The following is a 6,936-nucleotide window of genomic DNA, read 5'->3' on the forward strand; positions in this document are numbered from 1 at the left end:
CAAAAGCAGAGTTAACAGACTACCTTTAGAGACTGGAGCTGGGACTTGGTCCTGGGGGAGTAGAGAGAAAGAAGGGGTGGGAAAAAAGTTTCAAAGTGCAACCTGCCTTTCCAAACTCATTTGTTTTTCTGATGTTTTAATGGAGGGTACTTTGGATACTTATGTGAGATGTCAAGAAGGAAGTTTTTGTTTAATGATAAAACCTAGTTATATAAAGGTAACTGTATGTGCAACTCTGTGCAGTCACATTGGATGGAAGCTTGGCAATTAAATTATCCAAGGGGGTCAGGTCGAGTGGCTACTACCACCACTAGGCTTCTGTCCCCAGAAGCCTTTACAGCTCTTCTGAGGGAAAATGGGCCCTTTTCCTACAGAAATGTTCTATAAGGGACTGCTGCAGGCAGAGAGAGAATCTGATCAAAATTATTTGACTATTGGGTAATGTAATCAAAATCATTAAAGGATGTAAGGAGTTTCTATTGGAACTTAACTGCCCCTGGTTGTGTCTAGTTGTACAAGATGGAAGTGTAATCGGGGTACAGTTGTGTAAAAGTAATCACAGTGCAGGGGATGTTAGGTAAAAGAGAATTTTGTGTGTTTGCACTGGTAAAAGAAAAGGAAAAGGGGAGGAATGATGGGAACACTGAGCCTTGGGGTGGCTCTGGGGGATCAGATTGTTGCTTTGGTGGGTGTGCATGAAAACTCTGTGGGCATGGGGGAGGCAGTTACACCTTGTGTAAAATTAATATGGCTAATATAGTGTTATGGAGGTTAAACTGTATGGAAGGAATGTGCATTTTCCCAGGACGTGTGCAATGTATATTGGAGAAGGGGTAAAAGAAATGCAAATAAAACATGGTACTTAATTAAAATCCTATTAGGGCTCCAAAAGGGGTCACAATAGGTTGTGCTTTCTTTTTCAGATCTCTGTGTGTTTTGGAGCAGGAGATGAAAGTGGAAAGTAATCAGAACTCTGGTGGAAGTAAAATGTTTCCCTTTTAAGACAGTGTCTGAGCTGCTAACAGCTTTGGATCCAGAAGCAAGCTAGTAAGCCTCTGTGTAAATGCAAATTACCTAGCTGATGGGCACAAAGGAGCTGCAAATAATGAATACATCTGATCAGCAAACAGGCTACTAGAAGACTCAGATTATGGCCCTCCAAAGAAAGGGAGGTGAAAAAACAAGTCAAGCCTGAAAATAAGGGGGACAGGTTAACTTTGTGTGTGTGTGCGTGTGTGTGTGTGTGTGTGTGTGCGCGCGCACGCGCAGTACTAAAATCTGAAGCTGTGTCTCAGCTATTACCTGAGAATAAACTTAAAGCTTGGTACAGCAGAGAAACTATTGCAAACTTGGTCTGTTGTACAAGAGGGGAAACTGAGGCACACCACCTCATGAATTTCATAAATGACCAGTGAGTGGGGTAATTCACTAGCTTGACTATAGAACAAAATAAGGACAGCCTGGAGGTAATTCTTCTGTTTTTCCTGCAATTAGCAAGGAAATTTGTAAAAGAAAGTGGTATTATTATTATTTATTATTAAGCAATAATCTGTCCCCACCAAGGGGGTGGAAATTGTTTCTTTTGTTTTTCAGACACTACAAGCAAGCTGGCGCCAGTGGGAAAAATAACCCACAATACCATGGATCTGTGTTTTGTGTTTGTCTTGTTGCTAGCATTGTTGTGTTTTAATGAACAGAAAACCTCATGACACGGGTGGGGGATGGCTTCAAAAGGCTGACCTTGGGGGGGAAGATGTGTATGGGAATGCAAAATGCTCCACTAGGAGGCCAGCACCTGTGTAATAGCTACCGTGGTACCTGGAAATGGAATGGCAGCTAAGGTGGCCCCCACAAGCCCTATGGAAATAATGAGAAGGGGAGGAGCTCACTGGGAATCAATGGAGGGGTGTGTAAAATAGTGTAAATCAACAGAAGATGTTTGGATGTGCCCCTCTCCTGTGACTATGGAGGAGCAGGATCAATGGCCTATGCAAGGGGTGGACAGTTGGGTGTACTGTGTATAAGGTGTTTTGCTGGGAATGTACATATTACTGGGGGCACAATTACACCAGCCTATAATCAAACTACACACATCTACATGCTGCTATCTGGAGTTTGGTGCACAAATGGATCTGTGAGTCTTATTGCTGTGAATAATCAAACCAGGGCCTACTGCCTGATTCCATACCAAGTGGTCAAGCTGGTTTGGACAATATCCCATTTCTCTGTGAACATTCAATGGACTTATGATATGGACAAAAGCAAGCAAAACCTGCAGGGGCAGCTTGTTGCAACTGCCAACAACTGGACACATCAGATCGTGACCCCGTCGAAGGAGGAGAGGCAGTGTTTTGGGGGTGTCTCGGATGTTGGACCATTCTGCAGTGGTCAGGACTCGATGTTGCTGTGGATTTTGTACCGTTAACTGTACCTGTGTTACGTTGCATATGGAGATAATCTCTAAGTAATGTAGTAAGCCCTCCAAACCCTACAGTGTACTAGACAACCCGGACTCAACCTTCTCGGGCCCACTGTAATGGGAAGTCTGGAACACTAATTGGAATAGGTGTGGTATGCCCGTACGAGAGAAGGTGCAGGGCACTAGACTACACAAGGGGCAGTGGGAGAAATGGAATATCGACACCTTCCACCTTGATGCCTGGTCCTATCAGGAAGTGTGTCGCCATATGTCCTATGCTTTTCCAGGGATACCTGGGCAGGAGGATCCCAAAAGAAAAAGAAAAAAAAGGGGTGGAGTGTTAGGATATAGATATTCAGGCCTGTCTGCAAAGGCCTGTATTTCAAGAATTTAGGTGTATTCTTATCACTTGGCTAGTTATAGAGATGTAAAAGAATCAAAATCACTGTCTGCCAGTGTAAGGGCCTTCTCTTACTGTGACAGTCTGAGGCCCTGTTCTTAGGCTAAGGCCTTTGGCTAAGCAGCAGAGGCGGCCATAAGCTGGGAAGCGACCGGTCACCTCCTCCCATTCCAAACTAGTCCCATTGAAAGAAGGTGCTACTGGGCTCTGAGCCCTGGTCTACACTAGGACTTTAGGTCGAATTTAGCAGCGTTAAATCGATGTAAACCTGTGTAAGCAGAGTCAGGATGGGCTCCACCCTGACATCTGGTGATGAGGTGTGGCAAGTAGTGGAAAAGAACTTCAGGGGCTGATCTCAATTTGCATAGGCACACCCACCCCGCCTAGAATGAGGCCATCGCTGCCCAAATGGTCACTTTGGCTGTTGTGGGATCCCCAGTGTCTTTGTTATTGGGGCGGGAAGAGTAACTTGTTATTACCCTAATTATGGGAACTGTGCTTGGAACTGTACTTGGCCTTTTGTTATGATGGAGGGACTCACCATCAACTGAGTAGCACTCGCTAGGCAAGGGACATGGGTTCCAAAACTCTATGAAGGGAGAGAGACTTGAGACAGGTATTAGTACCTGGTGGTGTGGGCCCCTTTGTGAGGGCCTGATGCACCAATTGCACCTCTGTCTCTCTCCCCTGTGGAATGTCAGAGCTAGTTTTGGGTCTATTAAGAGTCTTGCTACAGGTACTGTGCTGCATTCACTTTGGCCTTATGGTGCACCAGCACTAAGGCCCCCACTACTATGAGCTGAAGTCACTGCGCACTATGTCAAGTAGTGGGGAGCCGGAAGATCTAGAGTGCAGTGGTGCTGTTCGTGGATAGGCTGGCAGAGCGGAGCTGTTCGTGAGACGGCGAGCTGAGCTGAGCAGAGCAGAGCCGGTCGTGGTGGAGCGGAGCCGTTCGTGAGACAGCGGTGTGTTCGTGAGATGGCGAGCTGTGCAGAGTGGAGCCGTTCATGAGACAGCGAGCTGAGCAGAGCAGAGCCGGTCGTGGTGGAGCAGAGCCCTGTGGGGCAGCCAGCTTCAGGACACGTAAGGTGCCCCTTACCCCTTTCCCCCACACACAGGCACATTTTAGCCAGACTGGGGAGTAACACTATGCAGATGAACTTTTGAACTCTGGGGCTGGACTTTTTGGACTTTGGGTGATTTGTGGATTGCTGGACTCAAGAGACGTTTGGGTGCTGGGATTAAAGAACCTGAGGGAAAGGGGCATGCCCCAGTTTGCTTGGGGTGGGTTTTTTTTTTGCTCATGGGTTGTGTTATGAATCCTGTTGGTGGTGTCTCCCCAACATAATGCCACATTGTTTCTCTCTGTTATTAAAAGGCTTTTTGCTACACTCAGACTATGTGCTTGCGAGAGGGGAAGTATTGCCTCTTGAAGGCGCCCAGCGGGGATGGTATATATTTGTCCCAGGTCACTGGGTGGGGGCTCGAGCCGGTTTGCATTGTGTTATTGGAATGGATCCCCTAGATATTGAACCCGGCCCTTGTTGCTGCCAACTCTGACGGGCAGAAGGGTTACACCTGCACCCGTCCACACGATGAAGCCCTTTATTTCGACTTAAAGGGCTCTTAAAATCGATTTCTTTACTCCACCCCTGACAAGTGGATTAGGGCTTAAATCGGCCTTGCCGACTCGAATTTGGGGTACTGTGGACACAATTCGACGGTATTGGCCTCCGGGAGCTATCCCAGAGTGCTCCATTGTGACCGCTCTGGACAGCACTCTCAACTCAGATGCACTGGCCAGGTAGACAGGAAAAGAACCGCAAACTTTTGAATCTCATTTCCTGTTTGGCCAGCGTGGCAAGCTGCAGGTGACCATGCAGAGCTCATCAGCACAGGTGACCATGATGGAGTCCCAGAATCGCAAAAGAGCTCCAGCATGGACCGAACGGGAGGTACGGGATCTGATCACTGTATGGGGAGAGGAATCCGTGCCATCAGAACTCCGTTCCAGTTTTCGAAATGCCAAAACCTTTGTCAAAATCTCCCAGGGCATGAAGGACAGAGGCCATAACAGGGACCCGAAGCAGTGCCGCGTGAAACTTAAGGAGCTGAGGCAAGCCTACCAGAAAACCAGAGAGGCGAACGGCCGCTCCGGGTCAGAGCCCCAAACATGCCGCTTCTATGATGAGCTGCATGCCATTTTAGGGGGTTCAGCCACCACTATCCCAGCCGTGTTGTTTGACTCCTTCAATGGAGATGGAGGCAACACGGAAGCAGGTTTTGGGGACGAAGAAGATGATGATGATGAGGTTGTAGATAGCTCACAGCAAGCAAGCGGAGAAACCGGTTTTCCCGACAGCCAGGAACTGTTTCTCACCCTGGATCTGGAGCCAGTACCCCCTGAACTCACCTAAGGCTGCTTCCTGGACCCGGCAGGCGGAGAAGGGACCTCCAGTGAGTGTACCTTTTAAAATACTATACATGGTTTAAAAGCAAGCATGTGAAAGGATTACTTTGCCCTGGCATTCGCGGCTCTCCTGGATGTACTCCCAAAGCCTTTGCAAAAGGTTTCTGGGGAGGGCAGCCTTATTGCGTCCTTCATGGTAGGACACTTTACTACTCCAGGCCAGTAACACGTACTCGGGAATCATTGTACAAACAAAGCATTGCAGTGTATGTTTGCTGGCGTTCAAACAACATCCGTTCTTTATCTCTCTGTGTCATCCTCAGGAGAGTGAGATATAATTCATGGTCACCTGGTTGAAATAGAGTGCTTTTCTTCAGGGGACACTCAGAGGAGCCCGTTCCTGCTGGGCTGTTTGCCTGTGGCTAAACAGAAATGTTCCCCGCTGTTAGCCACGGGGAGGGGGGAGGGTTGAGGGGGTAGCCACGCGGTGGGGGGAGGCAAAATGCGACCTTGTAACGAAAGCACATGTGCTATGTATGTAATGTTAACAGCAAGGTTTACCCTGAAAGAGTGCAGCCACTGTTTTATAAAATGTGTCTTTTTAAATACCGCTGTCCCTTTTTTTTTCTCCACCAGCTGCATGTGTTTCAATGATCACAGGATCTTCTCCTTCCCAGAGGCTAGTGAAGATTAGAAAGAAAAAAAAACGTACTCGAGATGAAATGTTCTCCGAGCTCATGCTATCCTCCCACACTGACAGAGCACAGACGAATGCGTGGAGGCAAATAATGTCAGAGTGCAGGAAAGCACAAAATGACTGGGAGGAGAGGTGGCGGGCTGAAGAGAGTAAGTGGAGGGCTGAAGACAGGGCTGAAGCTCAAATGTGGCGGCAGCGTGATGAGAGGAGGCAGGATTCTATGCTGAGGCTGCTGGAGGACCAAACCAGTATGCTCCAGTGTATGGCTGAGCTGCAGCAAAGGCAGCTGGAGCACAGACTGCCACTGCAGCCCCTGTGTAACCAACCGCCCTCCTCCCCAAGTTCCATAGCCTCCACACCCAGACGCCCAAGAACGCGGTGGGGGGGCCACCGACCAACCAGCCACTCCGCCACAGAGGATTGCCCCCAAAAAAAAGAAGGCTGGCATTCAATAAATTTTAAAGTTGTAAACTTTTAAAGTGCTGTGTGGCATTTTCCTTCCCTCCTCCACCACCCTTCCTGGGCTACCTTGGTAGTCATCCCCCTATTTGTGTGATGAATGAATAAAGAATGCATGAATGTGAAGCAACAATGACTTTATTGCCTCTGCAATCGGTGATCGAAGGGAGGAGGGGAGGGTGGTTAGCTTACAGGGAAGTAGAGTGAACCAAGGGGCGGGGGGTTTCATCAAGGAGAAACAAACAGAACTTTCACACCGTAGCCTGGCCAGTCATGAAACTGGTTTTCAAAGCCTCTCTGATGCGTACCGCGCCCTCCTGTGCTCTTCTAACTGCCCTGGTGTCTGGCTGCGCGTAACCAGCAGCCAGGCGATTTGCCTCAACCTCCCACCCCGCCATAAACGTCTCCCCCTTACTCTCACAGATATTGTGGAGCACACAGCAAGCAGTAATAACAGTGGGAATATTGGTTTCGCTGAGGTCTAAGCGAGTCAGTAAACTGCGCCAGCGCGCCTTTAAACGTCCAAATGCACATTCTACCACCATTCTGCA

The 6,936-nt window shown here is 48.4% G+C and overlaps 1 long non-coding RNA gene across 1 annotated transcript; it reads left to right on the forward strand.

Annotated features, from left to right (window-relative positions):
* Positions 1–922: 922 nt before the first annotated feature.
* LOC141996776 (uncharacterized) lies at positions 923–6,366 on the forward strand. The gene is made up of 4 exons (XR_012641611.1): positions 923–1,047; positions 1,594–3,902; positions 4,676–5,276; positions 5,866–6,366. It is a non-coding gene; the product is annotated as an uncharacterized LOC141996776 (long non-coding RNA).
* The last annotated feature ends 570 nt before the right edge of the window (positions 6,367–6,936 follow it).

The sequence above is a fragment of the Natator depressus genome, chromosome 12 (assembly GCF_965152275.1).
Source record: "Natator depressus isolate rNatDep1 chromosome 12, rNatDep2.hap1, whole genome shotgun sequence".
In the NCBI taxonomy this organism is placed as follows: Eukaryota; Metazoa; Chordata; order Testudines; family Cheloniidae; genus Natator; species Natator depressus.